At 44.2% G+C, this 18,462-nt stretch overlaps 2 long non-coding RNA genes across 11 annotated transcripts in view; one reads left to right on the top strand and one right to left on the bottom strand.

Moving 5' to 3' along the window:
* Nucleotides 1–8,813, bottom strand: part of LOC138738989 (uncharacterized) — a 90,569-nt gene extending 81,756 nt beyond the window's left edge. For 3 of the 8 annotated variants that reach the window (XR_011341932.1, XR_011341933.1, XR_011341934.1), the window contains exons 1-2: nucleotides 7,593–7,722; nucleotides 7,223–7,281 (exon numbers count right to left, since the gene is read on the bottom strand). This is a non-coding gene — a long non-coding RNA (uncharacterized lncRNA). Of the gene's footprint in view, nucleotides 1–7,222; nucleotides 7,282–7,592; nucleotides 7,723–8,591 lie in introns of those variants that run through there. The other 5 variants (XR_011341936.1, XR_011341937.1, XR_011341935.1 and 2 more) reach the window with 4 other exon arrangements.
* The window catches only part of LOC138738990 (uncharacterized), a 41,566-nt gene continuing 30,821 nt past the window's right edge, over nucleotides 7,718–18,462 (top strand). Inside the window, exons 1-3 of one of the 3 annotated variants that reach the window (XR_011341938.1) lie at nucleotides 7,718–7,815; nucleotides 10,304–10,370; nucleotides 12,173–12,228. This is a non-coding gene — a long non-coding RNA (uncharacterized lncRNA). Of the gene's footprint in view, nucleotides 7,816–8,054; nucleotides 8,464–10,303; nucleotides 10,371–12,172; nucleotides 12,229–18,462 lie in introns of those variants that run through there. The other 2 variants (XR_011341939.1, XR_011341940.1) reach the window with 2 other exon arrangements.

The raw sequence follows: 18,462 nt of genomic DNA, 5'->3' as shown, positions 1-18,462 counted from the left end.
AATAATGTGGCATTTAGAGCACCAACACCAGGCCCTCTGGTTTCATCCTACCTTTTATTTGTAGGTTAACTGGTGTATTTGGGTGGCAGGAGCCCATGGGCTGCAAGGGTGGGTTACCATGCTGCATCTCTAATATTAAAAAATAATCAGAATGATGACAATGAAGCAAACTAATTGTCATAAATCTTCAATTTTACTGCCACTTCCCCTCCTAGCCCATAAGCAGGATCTACCTGATTGCCAACTCTTTCCTCACCTTTTACACTTGCATCCCACTAAATCAGCCAGTGTCCTGGGATAGGAATGCCATTTTTGCCATTCACACTTGACCACTCTTAAAAGGGACACTGCACATGTTCACACTTGCAAGGAGCCATCACCGGGGTTTGGACTGTTCCATCTTCTACCAGTGACATCATGACGCATTGAGTGATGGTGGACCTACCCCAAATCCTGATCATTTTTACATTTGAAGAAAATTAATCATCCCCAATTTTAACAAAATGAAGCTTTCTGTACAGCACATTATGAGCCCTTCAGCTTCTGTTGTTGTGCCGACCTATATAAACCTTTATAAGGGACCGTGGGAAAGTGCTAGCAATAAATAGCAATGGTGGACAATATTTAAACAGGGTGGAGAAAGTTGGTAGCATTATCACAAACAATTTACACAGCATGGGAAAATTGGTAATGCTATTCCGAACAACAAATACCATGGGGATAAAGCGATGCCACTGCCCTCCCAGAGTTCCGTCCAGCAAAGAAAGGGCTAGATGCACAGCTGCAAGGACGGAGCACTCATGAAGGGTTTTCTCTGCCACACAGCATTCTGAGAAGTATGCCATCACTCCCCCCCCCCCCACCCCCACCACGGTCTTTATAAATAGTGCGCTGTTGCACTACCAACTTTACCATGCTGTTTAAAAATTGTCTACTATTGATATTTATTGCTGTTTATTTCCCCTCTCTCTCCTCATGCAACTTTCCCATGGAAAAATTTATACCTTTATTTTAATCTTTTCTTCCTTCATATTCCTGCACTCATGCAAAAACTCGGGTCATTTCTATCCCAGAATGCAATTTCCCATTCTACTCTTGCCTGATTGCAATGCCTGGAATTGTACTGGGATCAAAGCAATCTATCCCTGACGTGAGAAGACATCATCTCACATCTGTGTTCAGAAGATTTTCCTTTCACACTAGATTCTTTTTAGGCTGATTGGCTGTTAACTCCTGGGACCACTTGCAAGTGTGAAAGGGGCTGATGACCATCTCTTTAGACTCAGCCCTTATGGAGGATTTTAACCATCCCAGAGTTCCTCCAGCAACTTTTTTTGATCCAGTCTCCAGCATCTGCAGTCTCCATCTCATTTTTTAACACCATTATGGGTATTAAAATCTGCTATCCTAAATGACAAAGTTGCACTTACTGAATCACATATTAGAGACATGCTAAACTCCTATCATTATCTGTGGGTACATCTTATCCCACAAGCAGAGCAGACCCATAACTGGGCCAACTGTACAAACTCTGTAGTTACGAGTTGGTATTCTGTGGCAAGTGACTCACCTCGTGATATCTGCCATCAACAAGGCACAGTGAATGTGACAGAACAATGAATGAAGTCCACATTCCTTAAATGTAGAGCTTAGGTGACCTAAGACAACAGAGCAGCACATTGCAGCATGTATTAGCAATCAGCCACAACCATTTGGAACAATTCTGAGGCAAATAGAAAGCTAAGAGTGGTCATGACAAAGTCATCAAGGTATTTCTGAAGGTGAAACATAGAAAATAGGAGCAGGAGTAGGTCATTCGACCCTTCGAGCCTGCTCCGCCATTCAATGAGATCATGGCTGATCTTAAAGTTCAGTACCCCGTCCCCGCCTTCTCTCCGTAACCTTTAATACCCTTATACTGAAGAAATATATCTAATTCCCTCTTAAATATATTTAATGAGCCTGCCTCTATTGCCCTCTGTGGCAATGAATTCCACAGATTCACCACCCTCTGGGTAAAGAAATTCCTCCTCATCTCTGTCCTAAATGGTTTGCCCATTATCCTCAAACCATGGCCCTGGGTTCTAGATTTTCCCATCATTGGAAACATCCCATCTGCATCCACTCTGTCCAGTCCTGCCAGAATTTTATATGTCTCTATGAGATCCGCTCTCAATCTTCTAAACTCCAGTGAGTACAATCCCAATTTGTGCAATCTTTCCTCATAAGTCATTCCTGCTATTCCAGGTATTAGCCTGGTGAATCGCCTCTGCACTCCCTCCATTGCAAGAACATCCTTCCTTAGATAAGGTGACCAAAACTGCACACAATACTCCAGGTGTGGTCTCACCAAGGCCCTGTACAGCTGGTATCCTTGTTCCTATACTCAAACCCTCTTGATATGAAGGCCAACATACCATTCGCCTGCAGGCGCGCCTTCAGCGCCTGCATGCTCGCCTTCACTGGAACTTCCTTGACCCCCTCTTCCTTGCACACAACCCCTCCTAGCTTAGTGTCATCTGCAAATTTGGAGATATTACATCCAATCCCCTCATCCAGATCATTAATGTAAATTGTGAATAGCTGGGGTCCCAGTACAGAACCCTGTGACACCCCACTGGTCACCGCCTGCCACTCAGAAAACGAGCCATTAATCCCAACTCTCTGTCTTCTACCTGCCAGCCAGTTCTCAATCCACATCAATACTTTGCCCCCAATCCCATGAGCCTTGATTTTGGAAGCCAGTCATTTATGTGGGACCTTATCGAAGGCCTTTTGGAAGTCCAGGTACACCACATCCACTGGTTCTCCATCTATTTTACCTGTCACCATCTCAAAGAATTCCAATAGATTTGTCAAGCACGATTTACCTTTTGTAAATCCATGTCGACTCCGTCCAATCCCTTCTCTGCTAGTCATATTACTATTACATCCTTAATAATGGATTCCATCATTTTGCCCACTACTGATGTAAGGCTCACCGGTCTATAATTCCCCACTTTTTCTCTACCCCCCTTTTTAAATAGTGGGGTAACATTAGCCACCCAGAGCACTGGTCTTTTACTTTCAGTTATATTTAAATGCATTTGTTTTTTTTAAAAAAACTTAATTTATGTCATTAACAACCATGAGCAAACAGTTAAAGATAAAAAAAATCAAATGTTTTCAACTGCATTTATATTAACACAAATCTGCCACATAACAGCATACATGTTTTACATAACTGCCAGAAATCACAGCTGAGATTTCAGTTCTAAATTAATGGAGGACAATATTATATCAAATCTGATAATGTATTGAAAATAGTGGAATGTACTGTAATCCTGGCATCTCTAAGAAAAAATATTTTACAGGCCAGTTATACAATTACACTAAAATAATAAAGTTTAAAAGAATTAAACATGAATACAATGAAACAAGATTTGACAAAATTTGAAACAGAGTTACAGAAAAAGAACACCTTAGATGGCAAAATTGTGAAGAGCATGATAGATGTAGAGGCACTCAGATTTAGGGTGAGAATTCCAGGGTTTGGGACCAATACAAATAAATGCTATTATTAGTATGATTTTTTTTTTTAATCAATAATGCGCAACAAATCAGAATAAAAAATCTCTTGAAACAACGAGGTTACAGTAATTAGAGATTTTGCAACCATAATAATTTTTTTTAAAATTTGAGTCATTGTTGGAATGGCAGAGAGTCCACATGAGCTTAATTTTAGTTGTCTTAATAACATCTCAATGATGCAAGTTCTAAAACTTTTTATTTCTATAGAATAGACTAAATATATAGAATAAAAACACCCCATTCTTAGAAATGAACTCCAGCACTTTGCTTATTTTCTTTAGTTCTTTTATGTCAATCCTTAATTCTAGTACAGGTATCCCCGCTACCCTATGAAACCTTTCACAAGCCGAAATACCTTAAAAGCTAAGAAGCAATTACCATTAATTTACATGGAAAAAATTTTGAGTGATCCCAGACCCACTGCCCTGCATTTTCCTGACAGCCAGCTATCAGTCCCCAACCTGATCCCACTGTCCCACACTCTCCCAAAAGCCCATTAACAGTCCCCACTGATCCACACTATCCTGAAAGCCTGTTAACAGTCCCCACACTGATCCCACTGCCCCACACCCTCACGACAGCCCACTTAATGCTATTTTCGCTTTTGTTCGTAAAAGTGAAAAACCTCCAGATTTCTCTTGGTACTAATGTAGATTTTTCGTAAAAGCGAAGTGACGTAAAGCAAACTTTGAAAAGCAGGGAAATACCTGTGTATTTCTTGTATATATTTATTCTACCACCCTGCCTTATTTATAGACTTCCCACCAAGATTCATCATCTGGAGAGAAATTCAACAGAAGTTGTAAATAGATTCTAAAAATTCATAATATTCTCTTATATTTTGTTATGCTTTTTCTCTCAGAAACACGACTCTAAAATATTAACCTCAATTGTGAACGAAGGTTCAACTACCAACCAATGTGAAACATCATTTACCAACATTTGTCAATGTGACTAACTCACCTCAAGTCCTCATCTGCTTCAGCATGTAATCTATGCCGTTTCCTGATTCCATATGTTTAGTTAGGAACATAGGAAGTAGGAACAGGAGTAGGCCAAAAATGGCCCATCAAGCCTGCTCTGCCATTCAATACGATCATGGCTTATCTAATTTATGACCTAACTCCACCTACCTACCTTCTCCCCATATCCCCTAATTCCTCTATCATGTATCATTATCAGTTTCATGTGCGAAACTTCTTGAAAATCTTCTGAAAATCCAAATTCTTCACATCGACTGTTTTGCTCGCCAATTCTGGAATTATTGAGAGTTCATCAAACTGGTCACACACAAACTTGTCTTTTGATATTTGTGTTTTTGTATATATTTTCATTTTCCAGATACCCCTTTGGTTATGTTTAAATAAATGTCCCATTTCTGCCATATTAAAACAAGTCGTATTATCCTTTTTCAAGAAAGACTTCAATGCCATTATATTTTTAATATATACCAGAGCTTTAACACAATGAAATTGTAAAAAGGAAAAGGTGCATTCAATTAAAATATGAAAAACAGTCTATAATATCATCCACCAACAGACATCCAAGGTGGCTGGTAAGAAATACCACCAGGGAGCAATCAATTTCATTAGAATTCTACAAATTTAAATTTATTCCAAATTGGCAAATTGTTTCTCGTGTAATAATAAAGCTCATATTAACAGGAGATTATTTAAGTTGCTGCAGAGAAATGGATTGATGTCAATCCACAGGACCACAAGAGTGGTAGAGAGGATCACTGGAGTTTCCCTCCCCACCCCAGCGACATGATCTACAGAGATCGTTGTCTGAAGAGGGCTCAGAAAAGTATTGAGGACCCCTTCCACCCTACACACAGCATCTTCAGCTGCTCTTGTCAGAGAATTTAAAGGAATATCAGTGACAGCAGCACCAGGCTGAAGAACAACTTCTTCCCAGGAGAATGCTGAATCAGTTGCTGAATGGAGAACTGTTCAACGCTAACCAAGAGTCTCACATGTCCAAAACATATTTATGTGGTTGAAATACTCATCTTGCATATGTATTGTAATGAATTTATGTTAACCTTTAATTTAATGTTAAACAATACTTATCATATACAAAAAAATGTAAATGATAAAGTTACAATACTATCATATTCTTAGTTGTGGGCTGGTACAGGGACACACACAAGTCACAGCACATTTACAGAAAAACCACTGTACTTAAAGTTTATTCTCAGAGTCAAAGTGTCTTGGACAGACAAAGCTAATGGATTTCAAGTTGGTCTAATTATTCAAGAACTGCTGAAGGAAGCCATCTGCTTTTAATCAAAGCCACTTAAGCCTCAAACAGACGAGGTCAGAGGTTGTTATAGATATGGAATAAGGAACAGAATTTTGGTAGAAATAAAACTGATGGTCACATGATTTCCAAGAATTGGGACTCACTTCAGTGATGATGTAACAGTCATGATTTGGAGAAATATATTACCAAATTCAGACATTTGGAGTTGAGTTTTGGAAAAGTTCTGTTTGGAGTTGACAGAAGACAAAACCCAGTGGCACAGGGGTTGAAACCTTGTGAAATACAGGGTTGATTTACAGTAACCAGAATTGGAGTTGTTGCTGCTGTGTGTTACTCCTGGAAGAAGGGGAACATAGAATAAGTGGCTTTTAAAATAAGGAAGACTACTTTCACTGTCTCTGGGTCTATTTTTGTATAGCCACTTCATTTAACCCTTGTGAGTTTGAATTCATCATGGAACAAAATAGCCACATTTGTTTAACCCTTGACTGGATTTGTGATTTCATCATATTAAATAGCCACATTCTCAGTCTCTTTGAAGAGGGCAGAATTGTGAGCAAAGAGACCTGAAGACAATGTTTAAAAACATTTTATAATTATTTCTGAACTGAGAATTTAAGACTTTTCAGCAGGACTAAAATGATGTTGAACTTTTAAAGATTAACTTTTCAAAGTGGGACTTTAATTATACACACATTTACACAATGGGGATATGTTTCGAGTTAAGTTTAGATACAAGTATGAAATGTTATTAATAATTTTGAATTTAACATACTCTGGTAAATTTTCCATTGCTGTTTCTGTGTTAGCACTAAAAAAGTCCCTTTAGTCTCAAAAATAATGAAAAGGGTTGTTAGTGCATAACAATATCGTGTCTGTATGTGTCTGCCTGTTTTGCAGAGGACGAGAGGGCACTTTGTACTTGTACAGATGACAATAACTTGACTTATTTATTCAGTATTAGTAAGATACTTTGATGAAGGGCTCAAGTCTGAAATATCAGTTATGTATAAAGGGCACTGTTTGACCTGCTGAGTCTCTCTAGCATTCGGTGTTCTGCTACGTTTTGGTTATGCGTTGGTAGATTCATAATACACAAACTGTGGCATGTAGCAGTGAACCGGCCCCGCTTGTTACGCACAGACGGCAGGGCAGCCGCAGCAAGGATGACATTCCAGTCTAGGCCGGAAGGTTGCATCAAGGGTCGGGACATTGGGGGCAGAACGGAACAAGGCTTAAAGTTAGCTGTGACACACATACGACAAAACAATGATTTTGTGAGATAAAAGTTTTGAAAAAAATCATGACTTCAGATGGTGTCTACTTTATTAATAGAACTGTTATAGTCTTAACATATCACACGGTAAAAGTTTAAATTGATACTTACGTTCATTGTGTTGAAAAATGTGCTTTCGGGTTACGTTTCCTTCTCACGAAGTTGTATTCCTGTAAAAGAAAGAATGCGTATAAATTTGTTTCATTATTCTCAGCCCTGAGACGCTCGAGATAAAGTGCACTGCCCGACTTGCTGAGCTTCTCCCACGTTGCGCTTCGACTTCAAACACGGTGTCTCCAGCCTTTCAAGTTTTACTACGGAGACGCGGTTTCGTTTACAATGGATAATATGCCTCTGCACGTGGTTCTTACTCGTGAGAAACGAGCCAATGAATGTATTTCTAACCAATCATTATCACCAGCAGTTTCTTTAACACATTATTGAATAACCTCGCTGTTCGTTTCGAGAGAAACACGCTTACAATTTGATTCAGACGAACTTATTTTGCAGCTGTTCGTAGGGGCAAGCGGGACATTTTTTTTGGGCAGCGTTGCCATGGCAGCGGCTCTGATTGACAGTCACGCGCATGCTAATGAGGCCGTGTGTAGTATATTTACGTTGAGCCGGGAACCGCCCTTCATTCACCCACATGGTGCTACCTTCGCGCCACTTTCCCGACATGGCAGCGGGCTGCTCCCCGCGAGGTGAGGCGGAGGGACCGAGGACAAGCGGTGCCCGCGTTTTCGTGTGAGCAGACATTCACTAGGATGTGCTGTTCCCAGCCGTGGGGTGGGGGAAAAGGTGGACGCGGCCGGTAGGACTCCGCTCATCGGGCTGTGACCGCTCTCCCTGGGCATGCCTCAACCCACCGGTCCTAGCCGCCGGGGGGGGGGGGGGGAAGTGGGAAGGGAAGAGGGTCGCGGCCGAGTTGAGGGAAGGGGGGGGGTGCTTGCGGCCGCGCCTCACGAAGCCAGGGTTCGGGCCCGCCACACAGCTCCGGTGGACTCCCTCCTTCCCGGGGTGGGCCGCCCCGCCACACTGGGCTCAGAACAAAGCCGCATGTTGTGTAGGCCGGGGCGGCGGCGCACGAGGGAGAGGGCGGCGGTCGTGACCGCGGCGAAAGGTAGCGGCCGGCCACCTGGTGAACTCACCCCCCACTTTCCCGGGGTCACCCTTTCCCCCACCCGTCACCCCCTCCGCGCGGGCGTTCGAGCTCGACGGCCGTGCGCCGCCCGATTCGAAAATCAACGGCTCCACCGAGTGGCGCATGCGCGTTGGGAGCGATCTGAGCGTCTCTGTACTCTCTCCCCAGCCCCGGGCAGTGGTTTGCGGGCTTAGTTGGGCCAACCCAGGTGGGTCGGGGCTGTCCGCCGATCGGTGTGTTGGTTAAGGGGTGCGCTGTGCACTTTTACTTCATGGGCTCTGGCCTCGGCAGCGCCATGTTGAGAGGGGAGGGTCGTGTACGCATGCGCCGTGTCACCTGCGTACGGGCCGTGGGCCTGCAGGGCCGTGCGGTTTTCTTGTGAGAATGAAGCTGTGGGACTGGCGCCCCTTCCTTTGTCTGTGTGCAGGGGATGGGGGGAACTTGTTTTGTTGGCCGTGGCGGCGCCCCGTCAGGGTTCACCCATCCCGTCGCTGGCCTTCGGGGAGTCTGGGCTTTGCCCAATGCGTCATTTCTGACCGACCGTTGACCCGCGACGTCGAATGGCGGCTCGTGGGGCGGAATGTGGCGCGGGCTGCGGGACGGAGCCACATGGCGGCGGCCTGGGCCCTGGGCAGCGCGCCCCGCGGCCTCGGCTTGTGCGGGCAACGCTGCCGCGGCGGGGAGCCCGGCCCGCAGCTTCTGTTTTTCTGGAGGATGCTGCCCCGGCGCTGCGGTGGGGAGCGCGGCCCGCAGTCTCGGCTTTGGGGGGAGGGGGGCAGCCACGCGTGGGAGCAGCTCTGCACAGCTTGCGATCCCGTAGGCTGGTGCACGCACTCCTCACACGGGTTCTTGGTTTCCTAGTGAGCTGCCCCTCGTGTGCAGTGTGCCATGGTTTTTGCATCGGTTGGGAATCGTCATGGGTCAGTACGCTGAAAGTCAATGATTTCCACAAGAACAATAAATCACATTATTTTACCTCATCCTTCTCTTTCCTCCGTTATTTGTTTCATCTGAAGTTGAACTGGGTTGTGTACAAGCCAACAATAGAATCAAATTAGACAAATGTTAAATCTCTAACCCCAGCCTTAATTCTAGTCTTAAAATTATTCCTTTTCATGTTACAAATTGTTTTTTTTTTAACTTGAATGAACATTTTCAAAGTTTATTTGCCCATTATAAATCTAATATGCCTCGTTTATTCAATAAGGTATAATCAGTAAACTTTACCTACACTGGCAATATTTTCCACATTACTTTTTAACAGCAAAATGTGAAACTATTCCAAGTGACTAGTTTGGAAGTATAAAAACACTTAGTAGTAAATGTATGCATCATGTAATAATAGCATAATGTTATTTTTGCTAGTGGTCCAATTTGCATCATGTAGGCAAATATTGTGACAATATGCAGTGACAATGTATACAGCTTTAATGGACCCCCCAGCTCTGTTTCTTGCTGTCATGATTTGCAGATTCTTACCAAGGACATGGAAATTTTAAAATTGCCTGATTGTGTTCATACAATAGTTTAATGAAGTATATTGTCCACTTTTTGTCTAATTCCAGAAAGAATTGTCTTCCTAAGAAGCTTTGTGTAGAAACAGCTGCTTTTCAAATATGCTTTTCCCAATAAGTAATTAAACTTTTGACATCCTAGGTTTTTTCAGGTCATGCAATCCATCTGTACTTCACTGATCTTGTGTGATTTATTTCCTCACGTGATTTATGCTATGCCTACTGAACTGATCTCTTAATGGCATGAAATCTGTCCAACTTCATAAGATGTTCTGTGATTGCACTCTGGCACTTGGTTGTCAGGCTATAAGCACAGTCCTTATTTGGTAAAGAAGTACCACTTTATCCCTTCAGTGTATTAAAGTATTGTGAAGAACACTCTCGCTTTCTAGGTTTGCTGAAACAACTTGCAATGGTACAATCACACTTGGCAAGATGCAGTATTAATATGCCCATACATTGGTCATGACCTTGTTTCTCTGTGTATTGATAATTTGCTTCATGATGTAAACTAACAATGTTTTTTATTTGCAGGTTAACTTGAGAAAAGAACTTGAAAGTTTTCTCCGTCACAAGTAATGTCAAAGTGCTTACAGTGCAGGTAGTATATAAAATGTCTACTGCAATGGAGGCACTTCAAGCATTATATTGACAGTATCCCTTTCCTCCCACCGACCCCCCCCTCTCCCCCCGAAGCTGAGTTACAGAACATGATGGTTATCCTGCATAATTGGTAAAGTCTCTTGTGTTAAGGTGCATCTAGTGCAGATAGTGAAGTAGAGTAGAATCTACTGCCCTAAGTGCTCCTTCTGGCATAAGTAACTGATCATAAGTTATTGCCTCCCTATTTTATTAATACCCGTACAAGTTCTAATGAAGTACTGCAGTTCCCGAGTAGTTTTGCATGGTTGCACCACAAGAAAAAATTAGTTGTGCAAATCTATGCAAAACTGCTGGTGGACTGGGATGACTGCCAAGTAGTGCAAAGTTTTGCTCACTAGCTTGAGCAGTATTAAAGTGCTTATAGTGCAGGTAGTGTTGTCATAATCTACTGCAATGTCAGCACTTGAGTACTGCTAGCTAACAAACTTGTAATGTAACCTTTACATTTAAAGCTTCTCTAGTTAGTTTTGCAGATTTGCATCCAGCTGTCAATAATTATTGCTGTGCAAATCCATGCAAAACTGACTGTGGTGGTAAAGTACAACCAATCTTTTATTTGTTTTTCTACATGTAACCCTGTCCGGCACTGGTTGGGATTTGTTGCAATGCTGATACATGAACATGGTATTGCACTTGTCCCGGCCTGTTAAAGATGGAGGGCAAAGTTGGAGTGTTTTAGTCACAATCTTGGATTAGAAATTAATTTGAAGGTATTACATGGAGTCTAGTTTGAATGACTATGTTTGGCAGAATGGAGAATACTATTGATATGTTTGAACTGATGGTGATTTCCAACCTTTGCAAGAAATTCATTGGTTTTTCTTCTCTTTTTCCCCCCCCCCACTAAATGATTGCATGTTAAATTACCTAATGTGGCTTTTTTCAAGGGTTGTTTGAGAGAAATTGTGTCATGAATTAATTTGACTGGAAATTACCATTCAATGCTACACTAAATGCTGATTACCCTAAACATTGATGACTTTACCCCCTTTCACAAGGGGCTCTTTGTTCTCATTTGGTAACTTGGGTTAGTGTTTTTTTTACATGAAATTGATTTGTTGAGGTACTTGTGATGGGGAAAATTCCATTATTTTTGAACATGTGCTTACAATTTTTAAATTGATCATTATTTTTTACATTTGTTTAATGGTGTTAAATTCATAAAGTAGTGAATTGCATTAAATGCATGACAGTTGTATTTTGGCTGAAATATTCCAATTCTTGAATCAACAAGCTGGGTAGAGTTTCCAAAGGTAAGATTTCCCTTGGTACATAATGATATTTGTAAACAGGTGTTTCTTTCTGCCAGGGATTTTTGAATGTAGTTTAAGATGTGTGTGGTTTATTGGTATTTACCTCATTAATTGATCCTAATTAATTAGTGACATTTAAATAAAATCAATATGCATAGAAATGTAAGAAATTAAAAATTATTCACAAATTTGAAAGATATTGGTGTTGCAGTATTTTAGCCAGTCCCTAATTGTTGCCATTGAAATTCATGAGTGGAGCTAATGCTTGTTTCAATGCCACACTTTATTAAAACAAGTTGATCACAAATTGTATTGTAATTTATCCTAAACCTGACATTAAAAATGTAATAGTAGATTCAATAAAATTGATTGCTTAAATCTTGTTTGTCATCCTACTAAGTGTCTTGAATTTTCAGCTGTTAACCACATTCACATGATTGCAGTTGATCAGTAGAACTAGTCCAAAACTATTTTTGTTTAAATTTAGAGGCAGTCTTGGCAAAGAATGCAAGACGAGTACTGGATTTCCAATGTGTATTCCAGGTAACTTAAAATTATAAACATGCTATAGAATAGTTGCCTCAGAATTTGTCATTAAGTCGTGAAATTTGGTGTTTTGCTGCAGCATCATATAGTGCATTCATATTATAACCATATAACAGTTTACGGAGCGGAAACAGGCCATGTTGGCCCTTCGAGTCCACACCAGTTCACTTGAAAACTCCACTAGATCAACCCTTCCGCTCTCAGCCCATAACCCTCCAACTCCTTCACCTCTGTACACATCCAACCTTCTCTTAAATGACAGAAGGGAGCCTGCCGCGACTATCTCTTTTGGAAGATCGTTAAATATAAATAAAATTAAAATAATAGTGCACAAAAAGTAAGTTAGTGTCTTTGGTTCATTGATTATCCGGGAAGAAGCTGATCTTGTGCCTTTACTCTTGTACTCTTCTGTTAGAGTGAAGAGGGAATGGCCTGGGTGGTTGGGGGTCTTTTAGAATAGAGGCTTTTTTTTTAAGACCCCATCTCATCTCCTGTAGATGTCCTCGATGAAGTGATGTCTGGTGCCTGTGATTTTGTAGGTGGGTGTCAACTCTCTGGAATTTATTCTTATCCTGAGAATTAGCGCCTCCATACCAAACAGTGATGCAACCAGCCAGAATGCTCTCCATGTTAAAATATTCAAGAATATTCTGTGACATACCCATCTCTTCAAACACCTCAAAGTATAGCCACTGGCAAGCTGCCTTTGTGATTGTATCAACATGAAGACGAGGACAGATTATCGGAGATGTTGACAGCCAAGAATTTGAAGTTCTTGACCAAAGCTACTGAGGACGGAGTTGTTCTCCGACTTTCTCCTGAAGTCCACAATCATCTTGGTGACCATGATCATGTCAACATGATGTTGAGTGCAAAGTTGTTGGTGTGACACCACTCAGTACTCTTCCTCATTGTGATTCTGGTGACAACTAGTGTCATCTGCAGATTTGTAGAAACATTGGAATTATGCTTGGCCACACAGTCATGGGTTTATAATGAGTGGAGGAGTAGGCTCAGCATGCATCCTTGAGGTGGACCTGTTTGATAATCAAGAGATGTTTCCAATTAGTACTTCCAATGAGCAAGTCAAGGACCCATTTGCAGGGGTGGTGGGTACAGAGGCCAAGAATTTATAGCTTCTTGACCAACACTGAAGGAATAATGGTATTGAAGTCTGAGCTGCAGTTAATGAAGAGCAGGCATATGTATGAATTGCTGTTTGAGGTATTGCATTTACTGTGGCGTGATTGTGACCATTTGAACTTGTCCATGTTGGCAACAAGGGAGTTGGTTGCATTTGACCCTCAACTGTCTAAATCTCAAAATACATAAACCTGCACAAATGCAACCTCCACCATGCTCTCTTGCATCTAGTTCCATTTGCCCACTACCCTCTGGAAAAATGTGGTCCTTGGGTTCTCTTGTATTTTCCCTTGCCACCTTGTGTCCCATTTTAGACCTGCGGAAAAGATCATTTAACTGTGCCCTTCGTGATTTTGTATTTTTCCAAAGTTTCCCTTAGTTTGTGCTCCAGAGAGAAAAAAGTGATTCTATCAGTCTCCAATCCTGGTAATCTAAACATTTTTTTAATTGTTTTACACCTGAAACCATTGTTTTTAATACTATAAAAATGAGATGGCTGCTTGAGGACTTTAATAGTGCATTCTTGCTTTGGTAGTCTGAGCTAGAAATAAGTAATTTAAATTTAAATTTTTAATAAAATATGTATGTATAGTACAGCAACAGGCCATTTCAGCCCATGAGTCTGTGTTGCCCAACTTAACACCCAAATAACCTAGACCACCCCCCCCCCATTACATTTTGAACAATGGGAGGAAACCAGAGCCCTTGGAGAAAACCCACGCAGTCACAGGGAATGTACAAACTCCTTGGAGAAGGCATGGAATGAGAACCATGGTCCTGATCGCTGACATGGTAAAGATGTTGCACTAACCATGCTGCCCCCAATCAAGGCTGTAGGCTCAAAACTTCTGAACTTTTATCTACTTTTCAAATTTATTCACATGTGCAAAATTCCATGGGAATTGTAAACTTGAAAGTGAATAGAACAATTGGTTTCAGAGCATAATTAAAGTTGAAAAGCTTTTCTGCTCCAACCTTGGACTATAGCACATCAGGTTATATTATTCCTGAGAGTTGAAAGGAAATTTGTAACCTTGATGAATCTGTTTGGTGTTGGATTTGTTGACAAAGTTGAGTTGTGCCCATTGAGAATACAAATCGGTTTAGTTTATTGAACACTTCTTTAGATTTTTCTGTTTTGTGCTTGGTATGGGCAGTGTCTAACTAGTCTTCATTCCAAGACATCTTTATATTGCATATAGCACATTCCTGATCACACTTTCAACGTGACATTTTTAAAATTTATCTTTGGTTGTTATAAACTGTTTCAACTAATTCTATCTGCATCTTTCCTAGTTCCAGGGGAAAAACAAGCCATCTCAAATACAGGACTTGTAACCCAGAAATTAATCTGAGATTTGGATTAAGCTCAAATCTTTCTCGTATGCTGGTCTATTTTATAATTTCTGGAATTCAGTTGCTCACTCCTGGGAAGGAATTCAGTTGCTCACTCCTGGGAAGGAACTCAGTTGCTCACTCCTGGGAAGGAACTCAGTTGCTCACTCCTGGGAAGGAACTCAGTTGCTCACTCCTGGGAAGGAACTCAGTTGCTCACTCCTGGGAAGGAACTCAGTTGCTCACTCCTGGGAAGGGACTCAGTTGCTCACTCCTGGGAAGGGACTCAGTTGCTCACTCCTGGGAAGGAACTCAGTTGCTCACTCCTGGGAAGGGACTCAGTTGCTCACTCCTGGGAAGGAACTCAGTTGCTCACTCCTGGGAAGGAACTCAGTTGCTCACTCCTGGGAAGGAACTCAGTTGCTCACTCCTGGGAAGGAACTCAGTTGCTCACTCCTGGGAAGGAACTCAGTTGCTCACTCCTGGGAAGGAACTCAGTTGCTCACTCCTGGGAAGGAACTCAGTTGCTCACTCCTGGGAAGGAACTCAGTTGCTCACTCCTGGGAAGGAACTCAGTTGCTCACTCCTGGGAAGGAACTCAGTTGCTCACTCCTGGGAAGGAACTCAGTTGCTCACTCCTGGGAAGGAACTCAGTTGCTCACTCCTGGGAAGGAACTCAGTTGCTCACTCCTGGGAAGGAACTCAGTTGCTCACTCCTGGGAAGGAACTCAGTTGCTCACTCCTGGGAAGGAACTCAGTTGCTCACTCCTGGGAAGGAACTCAGTTGCTCACTCCTGGGAAGGAACTCAGTTGCTCACTCCTGGGAAGGAACTCAGTTGCTCACTCCTGGGAAGGAACTCAGTTGCTCACTCCTGGGAAGGAACTCAGTTGCTCACTCCTGGGAAGGAACTCAGTTGCTCACTCCTGGGAAGGAACTCAGTTGCTCACTCCTGGGAAGGAACTCAGTTGCTCACTCCTGGGAAGGAACTCAGTTGCTCACTCCTGGGAAGGAACTCAGTTGCTCACTCCTGGGAAGGAACTCAGTTGCTCACTCCTGGGAAGGAACTCAGTTGCTCACTCCTGGGAAGGAACTCAGTTGCTCACTCCTGGGAAGGAACTCAGTTGCTCACTCCTGGGAAGGAACTCAGTTGCTCACTCCTGGGAAGGAACTCAGTTGCTCACTCCTGGGAAGGAACTCAGTTGCTCACTCCTGGGAAGGAACTCAGTTGCTCACTCCTGGGAAGGAACTCAGTTGCTCACTCCTGGGAAGGAACTCAGTTGCTCACTCCTGGGAAGGAACTCAGTTGCTCACTCCTGGGAAGGAACTCAGTTGCTCACTCCTGGGAAGGAACTCAGTTGCTCACTCCTGGGAAGGAACTCAGTTGCTCACTCCTGGGAAGGAACTCAGTTGCTCACTCCTGGGAAGGGACTCAGTTGCTCACTCCTGGGAAGGGACTCAGTTGCTCACTCCTGGGAAGGGACTCAGTTGCTCACTCCTGGGAAGGGACTCAGTTGCTCACTCCTGGGAAGGGACTCAGTTGCTCACTCCTGGGAAGGGACTCAGTTGCTCACTCCTGGGAAGGGACTCAGTTGCTCACTCCTGGGAAGGGACTCAGTTGCTCACTCCTGGGAAGGGACTCAGTTGCTCACTCCTGGGAAGGGACTCAGTTGCTCACTCCTGGGAAGGGACTCAGTTGCTCACTCCTGGGAAGGGACTCAGTTGCTCACTCCTGGGAAGGGACTCAGTTGCTCACTCCTGGGAAGGGACTCAGTTGCTCACTCCTGGGAAGGGACTCAGTTGCTCACTCCTGGGAAGGGACTCAGTTGCTCACTCCTGGGAAGGGACTCAGTTGCTCACTCCTGGGAAGGGACTCAGTTGCTCACTCCTGGGAAGGGACTCAGTTGCTCACTCCTGGGAAGGGACTCAGTTGCTCACTCCTGGGAAGGGACTCAGTTGCTCACTCCTGGGAAGGGACTCAGTTGCTCACTCCTGGGAAGGGACTCAGTTGCTCACTCCTGGGAAGGGACTCAGTTGCTCACTCCTGGGAAGGGACTCAGTTGCTCACTCCTGGGAAGGGACTCAGTTGCTCACTCCTGGGAAGGGACTCAGTTGCTCACTCCTGGGAAGGGACTCAGTTGCTCACTCCTGGGAAGGGACTCAGTTGCTCACTCCTGGGAAGGGACTCAGTTGCTCACTCCTGGGAAGGGACTCAGTTGCTCACTCCTGGGAAGGGACTCAGTTGCTCACTCCTGGGAAGGGACTCAGTTGCTCACTCCTGGGAAGGGACTCAGTTGCTCACTCCTGGGAAGGGACTCAGTTGCTCACTCCTGGGAAGGGACTCAGTTGCTCACTCCTGGGAAGGGACTCAGTTGCTCACTCCTGGGAAGGGACTCAGTTGCTCACTCCTGGGAAGGGACTCAGTTGCTCACTCCTGGGAAGGGACTCAGTTGCTCACTCCTGGGAAGGGACTCAGTTGCTCACTCCTGGGAAGGGACTCAGTTGCTCACTCCTGGGAAGGGACTCAGTTGCTCACTCCTGGGAAGGGACTCAGTTGCTCACTCCTGGGAAGGGACTCAGTTGCTCACTCCTGGGAAGGGACTCAGTTGCTCACTCCTGGGAAGGGACTCAGTTGCTCACTCCTGGGAAGGGACTCAGTTGCTCACTCCTGGGAAGGGACTCAGTTGCTCACTCCTGGGAAGGGACTCAGTTGCTCACTCCTGGGAAGGGACTCAGTTGCTCACTCCTGGGAAGGGACTCAGTTGCTCACTCCTGGGAAGGGACTCAGTTGCTCACTCCTGGGAAGGGACTCAGTTGCTCACTCCTGGGAAGGGACTCAGTTGCTCACTCCTGGGAAGGGACTCAGTTGCTCACTCCTGGGAAGGGACTCAGTTGCTCACTCCTGGGAAGGGACTCAGTTGCTCACTCCTGGGAAGGGACTCAGTTGCTCACTCCTGGGAAGGGACTCAGTTGCTCACTCCTGGGAAGGGACTCAGTTGCTCACTCCTGGGAAGGGACTCAGTTGCTCACTCCTGGGAAGGGACTCAGTTGCTCACTCCTGGGAAGGGACTCAGTTGCTCACTCCTGGGAAGGGACTCAGTTGCTCACTCCTGGGAAGGGACTCAGTTGCTCACTCCTGGGAAGGGACTCAGTTGCTCACTCCTGGGAAGGGACTCAGTTGCTCACTCCTGGGAAGGGACTCAGTTGCTCACTCCTGGGAAGGGACTCAGTTGCTCACTCCTGGGAAGGGACTCAGTTGCTCACTCCTGGGAAGGGACTCAGTTGCTCACTCCTGGGAAGGGACTCAGTTGCTCACTCCTGGGAAGGGACTCAGTTGCTCACTCCTGGGAAGGGACTCAGTTGCTCACTCCTGGGAAGGGACTCAGTTGCTCACTCCTGGGAAGGGACTCAGTTGCTCACTCCTGGGAAGGGACTCAGTTGCTCACTCCTGGGAAGGGACTCAGTTGCTCACTCCTGGGAAGGGACTCAGTTGCTCACTCCTGGGAAGGGACTCAGTTGCTCACTCCTGGGAAGGGACTCAGTTGCTCACTCCTGGGAAGGGACTCAGTTGCTCACTCCTGGGAAGGGACTCAGTTGCTCACTCCTGGGAAGGGACTCAGTTGCTCACTCCTGGGAAGGGACTCAGTTGCTCACTCCTGGGAAGGGACTCAGTTGCTCACTCCTGGGAAGGGACTCAGTTGCTCACTCCTGGGAAGGGACTCAGTTGCTCACTCCTGGGAAGGGACTCAGTTGCT

The sequence above is a fragment of the Narcine bancroftii genome, chromosome 7, assembly GCF_036971445.1.
Source record: "Narcine bancroftii isolate sNarBan1 chromosome 7, sNarBan1.hap1, whole genome shotgun sequence".
NCBI classification, from domain to species: Eukaryota; Metazoa; Chordata; class Chondrichthyes; order Torpediniformes; family Narcinidae; genus Narcine; species Narcine bancroftii.
This window is presented reverse-complemented; position numbering and strand designations above follow the sequence as displayed.